Genomic DNA, 14,084 nt, shown 5'->3' on the forward strand with positions numbered 1-14,084 from the left:
TTTGGACGCTTATCTTGCTGGGATCCTTTGACCCTAGCTGACTTCCTGCCCCTGGGGCAGGGGACTGGACTCAATGATTTTCAAGGTCCCTTCCAGCCCTAATGTCTATGAAATCTATGAAAGTGATCAGAAACCAGTTCAAATCCATAACACAATAGAAGTTCAGTGCACTTAAACAGCTTTTAAAATGCCCGAAACTGGTTTAAGAAAAACCTGGATGGATGTAGTATCAGGCTGAACTGATTTAGGTTAAACCAGTTTATGGAACTTCTGTCCCAGATCCCTTCTTGGTACAGGTTAGCTCATAGTCCCTCAGCATCCCAGAATTCTTTGCAGCCCTGCGCTGTGCTGTCTGCTTCAGTGGAGCAGGATTGGCCCCGCCCCTCTGCTCCCTTGCCAGAGCAATCACTACTCCAGCTGGCTGAGAAGGAGGTGGAGGAGGAAACCCAAGTCTGGACCCCAGCTGGGGTTTGCCTGGTGGGGGAAGCAGCCCCTCACAGGCTCTTCCCCACCGCCCACTGGAGCAGAGAGCTGGGAGGGGGGTGGCATGGCCAGGCCCTGGCCTGGGATGGGACACTGAGGCACAGGGTGAGGAGAGGGGTTTAGACCCCATCCCTGGCTCACATGGGACACCAGCCGGGGTGAAGCAGCCCCTGCCAGTCTTTTCCTCCTGCTCTCCAAGGGGAGACCAGGGGGTGTGGCCAGGCCCCGGTTCAGGGCCGGCAAGTTAAGGTGGGGGAGGGGGCATTTAAACCGCATCCCTGGCCCACACAGGACCCCAACTGCAATTTACACATGGGTCAGCATCTACATATGCATTACTGTGGGGTAAATAACTGCACAGTAGGATAGTACTTATTTACAAATACTTCCCTGCTGCAGAGTTAATTTCCTGAAACCTAATAGCAATGCACATGTAGACATGAGGTGTTTACCATGGAGCTAACTAGGAAACTCCACAGTAAGCATCTTGTGTAGACGTGCCCTGTGGTATACAGATATCTGCTGCTTGGAGATAGGCCCAACTACCCAAGTCCTGAAACCAAAAAGTTGACATTTTAACTCCAGAAGGATCCACAAATTCATTGCCCCTTCTCTGTCGGCCTTCTGGGGATTGATTGGCTGGCTGTGTCCTAACAGCACCTATTGGATCAGGTACAACACATAGTGAAGCAGCAGGAATTGTGGGTTTCTTTTATAATGGAGACAATAAACATGCTCGGGGGCATGCGGAGTTCATGATTTGAGCTTTGGAAAAACTTCCTCTTGGACCAAGTCATTTCCACTTTTGAGACAGCAGATAGAAGGGAGTAGACTGGACAAACAATGCAAAAGGGAAGAAAGTTCCTACCAGGCCAAGGGACTGAAAGTGATTATGCCACCATCTGTGCCTGCAAGATAGGATGGCAAGCCTTGCAGCCACTGAAACGCTCAACAAAGCTCATAGTATGGGCCTAAAGTTGGGGCACTGTGTCTTTAAGAATAAATTGAGCTTAAGTTTTGCAGGCATGTCAGCAGCACTTGGGAAGAGGCTGCCATCTTCTGGAACTGCTTAAGCTGAAAAACCCCATGCTTATTTACTGTTATCATCAATAATGATAAGCCATTTAGCTATTATCATAAACTCATAAAAACATAAAAAGTGGGGCTGGAGGGGACCTCAAGAGGTCCTATAGTCCAACTCCCCCCCTCTGAGGTAGTGTCACATAGTTTGCTAAATGCAGTTGTTTCAACTCTTGAGATTTCTTTGCAAACGTCATGAAACATGGTGCTATCCTGAGGCCATTTCCTTGCGATACACTCAGTGACAGCACCTTCAGCCACAGTGCACTGCCCTGGGTGGGCTGCCTCCTAAAGCAGAAACAGTATAGCGCTATGACAAGGGTGAGCTAACTCGCACTGCTGAGTAACAGTACTAATTACACCGTCTGCACAGATGCATGGACACAGCTATATTACTTATGGTTTAGAAAGCAGCTGACCTAGAGTAGTGCAGTGTGCTGGGCACTGCCTCTGGAGACAGTAAGTATATCATGGTGGCATAACCTTAAAGATCTAACTCCTGGAGCCATATGCTGATGAAAGACCCATCCGTTTAAAAAGTAAGTTTCTAGGCTTTCTGATTGCAGAATAAAACATGAATCTCCAAGTCCGTGAATCTCCAAAGGGTAGACAGAAAAATATGGGGAGCACCAACAGTTCCAATTCATAAAATGTTACAGCTTTTAAACCCATCTCAAAATGTTCAGTGAGAGCTAACTAACTGGTGAACATGATTCGTGGTCATACAGTTAATGATTTATGATGGCTTGTATTTTAATCTGGGATTAAGGCCTAACAACTAGAGCAAGTGGGTAGTTCTTGAGCTAGGAGAAATTAATCTTACACTATTCAAATTACCTCTTACCTGGCCCCCCTGTTTCATATCTGTTGTTTTATACCTGCCTTGTGATCCAGGCTTTTTCTCCCATGGATGATACAAGGCTTGTGATGATTCAGTGCCTGCTTAGGAGCATTCTTGCATAATCTGCACATGCTTCTTTCATCTGTGACGTCCCTTGCAATAAAGACATTACATCCCTTGGATGTAGCAAAAAGGATCCTTGCCTGAGCCTCCAGAGTTCCCATGTAGCTGGAACCCCCCAATTTTTGCTGTACACTGGTACTACTTGTCTATCTTAATCTTGGCCAAGATAGGTGAGCGTGCAATGAATTGCTCACTACACAACCGTCTTTGTGCAGGCTTGATGCTTGCCCTGTAGCACGTAGGGTTAGAAAAAGCCAAGGGGTGTTTTCACTGCTCCACGTTCTGCTATCAAGGAGTAAATACTTCTATGTGGTCATTAAAAGAAAACAAAGTGTATTTTAATCCGCTGATATGCCAGCTTAGTTTGGCCTTGACATAAGTGTTGAGGGAGGAGAAAAGCTCTGGGGAGGACAGGCCAGATGGGAGGATTATCACCATTGTTTTGGGAAAGGCTCTGACTCTGCAAACATTCCTTCAGAGGATCGAACAAAAGCATTTTTTTGTGGTAAGTGCTGCTTGCCCTGAGATTCTCTTTGGCTAGCTGATATGCAAATTTCACCACAGGCAGCTGGACTGGAGGTTTGTGGTTGGCAACATTCTTGCACCAGTTTTGGTAATACGTGACTCTGTGTGACTAAGCAGAAAGGAATTAGTGGGGACTCTTTGTTCTTGAAGCTCAGCTGAAATATGAACATGCTGGACTGACAAAAGCCATCTCTGCATAAAGGAAATAAAGAAATCTAGACGGTTAATGAGTGACATAATCAGTTCTCTGGGAAATGCACATCAGCAAAGTATGAAAACAATGTGCCACTGAGATAATGAATTACCCTGTGCCGTGTTTACCTGGAGAAGCCTGGCATCCCCAGTGCATTGGTTTAAGACAGCTCAGTAGGGAACAAGGCAATGGCTTACTGCAAATCAAGCAGGACAAAACAACCAGGGGGATCCCTGGAGACACTACACACAGGGTGATGATGTCCAGGGTAGAGAGTTATAGGAAGGGTGCTGCTCAGGTAAGGTGACCACATGTCCCACTTTCACTGGGACAACCCAATTTAAAATACTTGTTTTGGGTATCCCATTAGTTTGATTAAATGATCACTTTTGTCCCATTTGCAGAAGGATCCCCAGGATGTGTTTAAAAGGGGCTGGTGAAAATGGGACCCCCTCCCACCTTCTTTCCAGAGCTGCATGCATACCCTCTCTTCTCCCTGGCACCCCATACCTCACCCTTCCACAACCCCGAATGATTCAGCATGCTCAGCTGAGCCTGGAGCTCAGAGATATGTAAGCATGTCAAAGAATGTGGGGAGTGTAGTGTCCCATTTTAACATTACACAAATATAGTCCCTCTATGGTAGGGTTAAGCTCAGGGGAGGAGGCAGGTGGAATCTGTTCCCAGAATGGGATTTTACACCTCACTCCCCCTCTACTTCTGGGAGCTTCTAGGTGTTAAGCAGTTCTGCTAGTCCAGTCTTTATTCAGGATACTAAATTGGCTGAACCATTCTGAAAATCTCATCAGGGTCATAGGTTTTTTAAAAAAAATAGACCCTATATTCCACCTACAACAGTTCCCTGTGCAATTTCAATTGGATACCATGTTCTTCTCTTACACACCTAAGAACTATTGCTTTATGAAGATAAATAGCTGCCTTTGTTGCCCCTGAGGATGTAGCGCAGGATGACGGGAAACCCAGCATTTCTACAGCTGGTTTACACATTCTAGCCAGCTGTTACAGGGCCTTAGGGTCTTCAGCATCAATTACAAATACACAGTAGTACTATGACAGTACCAACAGTATGCTTGGCACCTCACAAACAGTAAGGAACAAGGGTCCCTACTATGACAAACTCAGTCTAACTATGGAAGGATGGCAGATGCTAGATAAATACCAAAAAATACTGCTATTTCCTGTACTTTTTTAAAGTAGGAAGACAGCTGTTCCCACAGTATTTGGGAATTTTTGAATATGGATCAAGGGGCAGTTTCCAAAGGGACTCTAATACCTAAATCCAAAAATTACATCCTTAAATCCCCCACTCGTTACTGTCTAACCTTGGAGGTGAGTAATTCCCTCGACTAAGGAAGTCAAAGTCATTTGTCCCTGTGGGCCAGATGTGGAACACAAGGCGTCTCAGGGTCTGGTTAACCTGAGAGTGGTAGCAGAAGGGGTAATCCCTGTTGCTGCTGGAGCCTCTGTATTAGCAGAGCTCTGGAATTCAGAGGGTTAACACAGCTGCCACCCACCCTTCCCTTTTCTCTTGCTGCTTTTAGTTGTCAACATTAACTAAAAGACCCAAATTTCATTGCAGATAAGGGGGGTGGGGTAGGAGACAAGCAGCAGTAATATTAACACCTTGGGTTCTGGAGCAAGGGTGGGCAAAATGTGGCCTGTGGGCCAGATGTGGCCCACTATCCCATTCTATCCAGCCCATGGGGTCCCTAAAAATTTAGAAAATTAATATTCATTTGCCCCTGGCTGCCTGTCATGCAGCCCGCAATGGCTCGCTAAAACTCAGTATGCGGCCCTCCGCCTGAAATACTTGCCCGCCCCTGTTCTGGAGCCACCCTGGCAGCCCTGGCAGCCGCAGGAACAAGCACTGCAAACTGAATCTGATTCACAAAGACTCTTTTGTCCAGTCCAGGATGTAGTGTTAAAAGTTATAATTTAGAGACACATCCTAATTTAGAAGGGTTGGGAATTGAAAGTTGGTCCCTTAGTTTGGTGGTAGCTGCTGGTTGGTTAGAGAGAGCCTAAGGGTCTGATGATGTTGCTTACTGCTCCACAATAAAGTTAGTTGTTTAGTTCTTCACATTCTTATACGTCTGTATTTATTGAACTCAGTGATCACCACATATGAGAAGTGCCATGGGCCAGATGACCCACCTCCATAGGCCAGATTTAACCTCTGGGCCATATGTTTGATGCCTCTGCTTTAGACACCTGTTTCCACCAGTAACCTCTCTGTGGACATTCCTGTGCAGTTAACGTAACTGAATAAACTGTGAAGCAATTTGCTCTGCAGTAACCTATTTCCGGGTACAGTGTCTACATGTGCACCTGGGACAGCAGCAAATTGAGCCAGGGAAAAACAGTTTAGGCCAGGGCTGCTCCTGCCCTGCTTTGCCCCCTGCAGGCCCAGGTTCCAGCTGGCAATGGCACTGTGGTCTGGAGGTCCAGGGGGCAGCCCAAAGCCGGCACAAGGCACGGAGGTTCAGGCCCAGGCACTGGGTGATGATGTTGGGCAGCGAAGGACATGGCTGGGCCATAAGGCTCTGCAGCTGCCGAGCCATGTGGTTAGGCAGCAGCAGGAATATGGCCCCTGTCTGGCTGGGCTGATGGCACAATTTATACTGGGGTCAGCATCTTCATTTGTGTTACTAGCTGTGTCTAAATGTGCAGTTACTGTGGCACCAGTTTACTCACAAGTAAATTATGAGTAAATGGTACTGGACAAGCATCTACACATGCAGTGAAGCTGGAACAGATTTGCTGCCAATCTGTTCTTACATCCCAGGGCCCTGCAGTGGGCCCCTGCCACCATTGGGCGAGCTCCAGGCTCCAGCTCCAGCTGCCAGCCCTCTTCAAAAGGTAGCCCCGCTTGCCACTTCCTGGCCAGGAGCAGTGTACCCAGCATAGGGACAGCACACGGCAGCACTCTCTTTGCTGCCTCTGCCTCCCCGTGCTATGGTTGCTCCAGCCCCTGCCCCTGGCAACAACAACCAGCACCCTGGGCTCCTGCTGGCCACCACACTGGCCCTGCTGGTCCTTCATGCTGACTGCCACCGGCCTACAGCCGTCTCACCCCTCCTGGCTCACCAATGTGCAGCGACTATCTGGCAGGCAACCACATGCCATCCTAGGACCTCTGCCACACACCTGCCACTTCAACCCTGTCTCCCTGGCTGGACCACACCTCAGATGGAGGGTCATAGCCAGTGGGTGCCCAGCTGGGGGCATGCCCTGGGGATGAGCTGGTGCTGCTGGCAGCTGGTCGTGTCATGGCCAGCCATGCCTCATGGCAGGGGCTGGGGCTAGGGAGCTGGCACAGAAGATGCTGGCCAGGGTTCCCTGACCTGCTGGCGGAAGGCGCAGCCAGGGAGCTCAGTGTTTCGGGTTGCTGTATGCCCAAGGGGCCCTCCCCCAGCGACATGTCACCATGGGTGCCATGCTGGGGCGGAGGCTTGGGCAGGCCACCTATGCTGCTGTAGACAGCATGGCTGTGGCCTGGGTCCCAGGGTGCGAGGATATCCATCAGTTGCTGCATAAAGGGCATGGACTTAAAGGGTACAGTGGGTGGCCATCACATTTTGGTTAGCAATGGCCACCCACTGTGCCCAAAAGGCATTGACCTTTATGCAGCACTGCCACACCAACTGGTTGTGCCCATGCTCCTGCATCTGAGCTGACAGCCCCTCATAGACATACACATTGGAGCACCCATCCTGCTTATACTGGTGCTCCACCTCTGCTTCATTCCACAGCACTATGAAGTTGCCAGTCTTCTCCTGTAACCAGTTAAGGCCCCAGGTGGCTGGCAAGGGTGCAGGCTTAGGCAAGGATGTTGCCATCGTGGGTCCCACTATGGCTCTCTGGGCCTCTACACAGCTATCCCTGTGCTGCCCGGCCAGGGAGCTGCCTGCAGCACCAACTGCAGAGGTCTAGCATGAGACTAGCATCAGTGTGGCACAGGCAATGCCCTGCAGCAGCTACAGGATCCAGACAGGCTTCTAGGGTTGGGCTGCAGGCAGGTGCAGCTATCTGCAGCTGGGCCTGGGGGCTGGAGCCATAGAGGCAGTCCAGTCCTGGGGTGGGAGAGGCTCCCAGCCTGGAGCCCTGGGCCTAGCCTGAGGGTTACCCTCTAGTGGAAGGGCTAATCCAGGAGCAAATTTGTTCCTGGTTGACATCTATATGTGCATTACTGCACAGTAACTAATCGGGTGCAAATTTGCTACCTGCATTTGGAGGTAAAAGGGAGAAGGAGGGCTTGCTCAGCTTTTAACCCAATAGTCTAGTGCAGGAGCATCAAAGATGTGGCCTGTAGGCTGACTGTGACTGGCAGAGCCCCAGCTTCCAGCCCTCAGTGATGCCCCTGGATCTCAGATTGATGCACACACCACACATGGTGCATCCTAAACCAGCCCTGATCTAAGAGCCAGCGATACAAGACACACATGGCCCCCATCCCAGTCAGTCCAAAACATGTGCTGCATGCAGTGCCTGCTCCAGGACCCATGCTGCATGTGGCATCTACACTGGGCCAAACCAGAACACCCCAAGCATCCCAGATTTAGCGCCTGCAGCTCCTGCTCTAGCCAGTCCTGGACTATGCTCTGTACAGCACCTGCTCCAGCTGGTCCTGCATATGCACTGCATGTGGCACCTGCTCTGGCAAGTTCTGTACGCACACTGCATGTGGCACTTGCGCTGGCCAATCCATGCAAGCACCCACTCCAATTGGCCCTGCACAGACACCGCATGCAGCACAGCTCCTGGGCCAGCTGGAGTGGGTGCTGTACCGCATGCAGCACAGTCCTGAACCCACCACAGCAGGTGCCATAGATGCTGGATCTGGCACATGCAGGGTGTCCATGGGCCTGGACTGGCCTGTGAGGCTGGCCCTGCACCATTCGTCTGTCCCATGGAGCAGTGCCATGCCACTTATCTGAGTTTGACACCCCAGGTCTAGTGGTTAGGCCGCTTACCTGTGTAACGACTTCCCAAGCAAGTATGATTTGGGCATTCCCTAGATCCTGTCCTTGATGTCCTTCTGCACCTCCCATTTAGTATTTCCTTGGCAAAATGGACATGCAGTAGGGGGATAGTTTCTGTCCCACTGGGAAAAGTGACCAGAATCCACACCCTCTCCCTTTTCGGGGGGTGTAGACAAGCCCTTAGTGAACCACAAGCCTCCTAGCTTGTAACAAAGTGGGAGTGATTAACTGCGACAACTGAATATTCACTCTGAACTCAGATGTTAAATGTTGTACCCCCTTGTGTTAGGGGGCTGCTGAAGGTAGGGAAAGTTGGATCTTGACCTTTCTGTGAAAAGTCACTAAATAGTCAGTGACCTAACAAGTTATAAATGCTCTTAGTTTTCACTGGCAAGATAGCCATGATAAATATAAGGCCTTTTCTCTGGGGACCTGAGGACATAAGCCTTATGGGACAGATTTTAGTCCAGAAAACTGTTGAGAAGAGTAAATGAAACATAGACAATGCTAGCAATACATAAGTCTACCCGAAGGCAAGTTGGTCCTCAGCTAGTAGCCATAGGTACAAGGATCTTTGGTCTAAGGACATAGGCAGACATGGTTCTTAAGTACAATTAGGTCCTTAAATCATAGGTGATACCCATGGTGGCTAATTATGGGCAAATACGCAGGAAGGTGGAACATGATTTCTGTACTCAGCTGGGTCCCAGGAAGACCGGAGTGGAATGGTGGTAATGTTTGTACCCAGGGCCTAAGGTTTTTTTCACAAGGAGTGGGTAATTCATAGATGTTAGGGTCGGAAAGGACCTCAGCAGGTCATCAAATCCAACCCCCTGCCCTGGGCAGGAAAGAGCACTGGGGTCAGATGACCCCAGCCAGGTGCTTATCAAATCTCCTCTTGAAGACCCCCAGGGTAGGGGAGAGCACCACCTCCCTTGGAAGCCCAATCCAGATTCGGGCAACCCTGACTGTGAAGAAGTTCTTTCTAATGTCCAGTCTAAATTTGCTCTCCATCACTTTGTGGCCATTGTTCTTACTTACTCCTGGGGGTGCCCTAGTAAATAGAGCATCTCCTATTCCCTGCTGCCCTCCCCTGGTGAATTTATAGGCAGCCACAAGATCACCTCTCAGTAATAGGGCAGCTTTACTTTCTAAATGCGTATTAAACAAAGGCTTGTTTCCTCCAATTATGCCAAGGTCACGGAAATATAGTGGTAAGCCTGATGCAGATTCAAACCTCCTTCCATTCTGGGGATCTTCAAACATGGGCTTTATTTCAGGCTAATAGCTAGAGAGAACAATAAGGACCTGCATGGGAGAGAGGCAGGACAGTCTTATGCTTATGGCATTAGATAGGGATTTTGAATCCTTGGGTTCAACTCCTAACTTTCAGGAAGCTTCCTGTATGACCTTGACCATATCACTAAATCTCTGTGTCTCCATTTCCTATCTGCAAAATGGGAATAAAAGCACTGCCCTCTCACACAGTGGGGAGGGTTTGTGAGGTATGGCGAGGATGTGACCGGGTAGGTATCTAAACAGACGTGTTTGCTAGGGTAAGTTTTGGACTGGGCGGACACAGGGGAGGACAGTAAAGAACCCAGTGGAGGTTGGCAAAGAATTTTTCATTTACTTGTAAGAAATGTCCTGCTGTGGCTAAACTGGTATAATCAGGAACATGGATGTGTTCTTGCTCATGGGACTTCAGGTCCCCAACTGACTGAGTTCTCAGCCAGTGTCTCTGACGGTTACCTGACGGACCCACATCCTGACCTGCGTGCCTATATAGTGAGATCACAGTCCCTAGGTAACTACCAAATGACAACTTCTGTGTTTAGCAGCGCATGCAGACCATTACCAGGTAGTTAATTTATGAGAAATGAGTATGAATGAGTCTCACTGGGAAAGTATGAACACCCGAACAATTTCCCACTGAGTAAAAGGGACAGGGCTTTACCATGCATCTGCTGTTCCCACTACTTGCCCATGCATACACTCTTACTCGGCAGCAAGTGGTACCTAAGCCATGGTAAATTAGTCCTCAGTGAAAAAGTTTCCTTTTGTCTTAAAAATCTGCAAGTAGTTTAGATGCTACCTGAGATAAGTCAGCCAGCAATTCTGGGGAAATGCTGTTAACCTTTGTTAGCCTAAATGACACTTGTCCAGCCATGTGAGAAGAATTTTTAGCACTTACACAGTTTGAGATTTCATTACCCATACAGTGGGCTTGTCTACAAGCATATCTGACCCCAGCACTCTTTCCTGCCTAGCAGGGGGTCAGACTCAATGATTTGTTGAGGTCCCTTCTGACCCTAGCATCCATGAATTTACTGTGCAGTAGTGTATTAGCATGGTTTCTGCCCAGCACGCTATGGCGCAGTGTTATGGTTACTATGCATTGTCTTGTGTAGATGTGCCCAGTATGGAGGTGTAAGTGTCCTTACAGCTACTGGACATGCTCAGTAGGCCACACGCAGGCATCTACCTTCATTCGTGTCACAGAGAGGAAAGCCTTCCTGTGTTTTAGCACCAATAGCTGAAAGTCAGGGCACTCACCCAGGTAGTAGGAGACCTGGGAGTTTTAACATGCATCTCTCTAACACGCCTGTGCAGTGCTCCAATCAGTACACCATAGGTCAGGCATTACCCAGGCCCTTCTCCAACCATCCTTCTGCTCCCCTGTCAATTCAAGGACAGGTGAAAAGATCAGAAGAGGGGAGGAGCAGTAGTGGCACTCAGTCCCTGGCCCTGGAACTGCATAAAAGCGGCCAGATGCATGCAGCTGGCTGGCGGGCTCTGATCTCACTGGCATCCAGGATCTCTCTGAGGCGGATGTGCCATGCTCCCTTCAGCTGTGTAATGCATGTGCAATGAGCTCTCCTCACCATGCATATACCATACCGCTGAAGAGCATGCAATCACACACTCCTTTCTGCAATTCTGGCTTTACCCATGGCAAATCACAGTGGAAGTTACAGCGAATTAAGCTGAATATGAGCCAGCAGCGTGCTTGTTTTGTTTTGTTTTTTGCAACAAAAGGCCAATAGCACATGGGGCTGTAAAATTGGAGCATCACTTGCAAATCAAGGGAAGTGATTCTTGTACTCTATTAAGCACTCACTGGTGAGGTCTTAGCTGGAGTACCACATTGAATTTTGGACTTTCCACTTCAGAAAAAGTGCAGACGAATTAGGATCCAGTGGAGAGTGCTAAAGGTGACTAGAGACCTGGGATTCATGACTTAGGAGGAAAGGATGAAAGAGCTAGTATTATTTAGTAGGGAGTAGAAAAGAAGGAAGGGACTATTTGATAACAGCACCTTTGATAATAGCCTAAAGGGTAACCACCATATGGAGGCTGAAGATAGACTAGTCTGTGGCCTCAGAGTATGGGACAAGGAGCAATAGCAACTGTGTGATGGGAAATTTAGGTTGAGTATTTAAGTTCTCACCATCCGAGTGATAAAGCACTAGAACAGGCTGTGGGAGGTTGTGGAGGTTTTTAAGAACACGTTAGACAGCCATTGGACAGAACGGTTTAGTCAGAAATGATTCTTTCTTGAGCAGGGGATTGGACTACATGACTTCCTGATGTCCCTTCCAGCTCTAGTATTCTGTGATTCTTCCACAGGTCACTCCTCACTATCAAGCATGCCTTTTTGTACCTTCAGCAGGCCCACAGCAGTCCATTCTCTCCCAGGAGGCAGGTAAGGATAGTACTTTGCAGGTATGCAGTACTTTCTATATTCAAAGCGCTACACAAACACTAAAGAACTCCTCCAGTACTCCAGACACAGAGGGAAAGCAACATTACTGGTATATAGATAGGTAAAAAGCAGACAAATGAAGCAACTTAGCCAAGGATGCACTGTGACTAGTGGCAGAGCCAGGTTTAGGACTCCCTGGATCACTAGCCAGTGGCCTGAGCCACAAACAAGGAATAAGGGGCACCTGTAAATGCAGACATCACAGGGGCCTTCTAGACATTTGGCAAACTACATGAGTGGGCTGCACTGCCACAATATGGCTAATACAGAAACCTGTTCTTTAATACCATCCTGCACAAACATGCTTAGCACTGATCTAGTGCCTGCCAGTCAAAGACTGTAAAACATTTTGCTGGCACTGATGAGCTAAGGCTCACACCAGGCTTGCTCAGTATTATTCACCTCCTTCAACAGATGGTGAAAGTGGGGCCCAGAGAGAGAAGTGTGCCAAAAATCCATCTCCCTTAAAACCATTGGGTGCCTATAGACATGCGGGGATGCTGCTCTGACATGCTGTAATTACAGTATGTTGGAGTGGACTCAATTATTCAAGCTTACTGCAGTGTGTTAATTAGCGTGCTCCAGCAGCTGCTGTGTCTCATCTTCAGTGTCCCCGCATTTCAAAATGGCAGTGGGGACACTAACTAAAGTTTGTCAAACGAGCTTTAGTTAAAGCACCCCTGCTGCCATTTTGAAGCACAGGGCACTGAATACACGAAACACTGCAGGCGCTTTGATGAGAGTGGCTCTCAGCATCACTCTAATTAAAACCACCCCCTCCCCCTGGAGCATCTGGAAAGACACCCACTGTGAGTTTGGTCTTTGGCCTCCATGCCTTCAGGTTTGTCCCAGGTCAAACTGCAGGATAGAATCCAAGTCAGAGCTAGTGCCCCAAACTGCATAATATCAGGCCTGTGTTTCCACCAATAAATTATGCTTCCCTCCCTTCACAGGCTTCCTCGCAGAAGCACAAAGTTCCCATCTTCACGCCTACTACAATACCTATACAGTGAATTTTAGTTATCTCAGGCTTGGTGTGTCTACTGCCTGTTAATGAGAACAATGATTGGACCCTCATTAGAGGCTCTGGCAATGGCATTCATGCTTTTTCCACGTCTTCCAGCAGTGTTATACCTAGTGCCAAAGTCCTACCCCTAGCTTTTCTTCAGCTTATTGAATTAGAGGAAGAGGAAGAAGCTTTTTCTACACTGAAAAAATGAGAGTCAAACTCTTACTGGTTCCTGGGTCACGATGAGAAGCTAAGAGTAGAAACAGAAATGAAAGACTCTCAACAAGGTAAATTTTGGTCTCCAGGGAAAGGTGGGAGGCAGGAGCTGTACAGGAGATTCAGGTCTGCAATGGCTGTTTGGCTTCTCATGCCCATTTACGCTGCCCCATTGGGAACAGTTTCTGTGCTTTGGAATGCAATCACACTTTGTTCTTCAAGCAAGCTGCCTTGTCTAGATACTTATCAGCACACTGTACACCCTGCTTTGGTGTGTTTTCATGTGTGAAAGTGTGAGGCATCAGGAGGGACTGAAATGTATAAGCTGCACCTGAGAACCAAAGTATTTCATTATGAATTACAATGGGAATCATAGGCAAAGGGACAGAAACAACCAAGTTCAACCCCAAGGCCCTTCCCATCTCTCCTTGGACTGGCTCCAGCCTCACACTTTTCAAATGTTCTGGACATATTTCATGCCGGTCTTCATCTGTATTTCCTTATCTCCGTCACTGCCCTGGGACATTCTCTCAGTGGGTCACCAATAGGGGTTTACTCTCAGTCATATATTGGCTGTCATTAAAATAATTTAATCTAAGGGCCTTCAGGTAAATTATCGATAATACGCAGCCACCTTGAAAAATAATATGCATGACTTTAGAGTGAGGGTTATTAACCGTTTGAGCATCCTCACATGGCTTGTGGTCGAATCTTTAAAGCAGCCTGGGTGCATTTTTCTAAAAGTTCTGCTCTAGTGCACCTGAAAGTCATTGGGCCTAGTGCAAAAAAAAAAAAAAAAAAGGAGTCACTGGGAAAAATCACAGGCAAGAGTTAGAATTACCTTT

General features: G+C 48.2%; 1 long non-coding RNA gene across 1 annotated transcript in view; it reads left to right on the plus strand.

Moving 5' to 3' along the window:
- The first annotated feature begins 126 nt into the window (after nucleotides 1-126).
- LOC109293971 overlaps nucleotides 127-14,084 on the plus strand; it is an 18,985-nt gene continuing 5,027 nt past the window's right edge. The window contains exons 1-2 of the long non-coding RNA XR_002096436.1: nucleotides 127-136; nucleotides 13,290-13,310. This is a non-coding gene — a long non-coding RNA (uncharacterized LOC109293971). The remainder of the gene's footprint in view (nucleotides 137-13,289; nucleotides 13,311-14,084) is intronic.

This window comes from Gavialis gangeticus, unplaced genomic scaffold (genome assembly GCF_001723915.1).
Source record: "Gavialis gangeticus isolate Ggan-Ray unplaced genomic scaffold, GavGan_comp1, whole genome shotgun sequence".
In the NCBI taxonomy this organism is placed as follows: domain Eukaryota; kingdom Metazoa; phylum Chordata; order Crocodylia; family Gavialidae; genus Gavialis; species Gavialis gangeticus.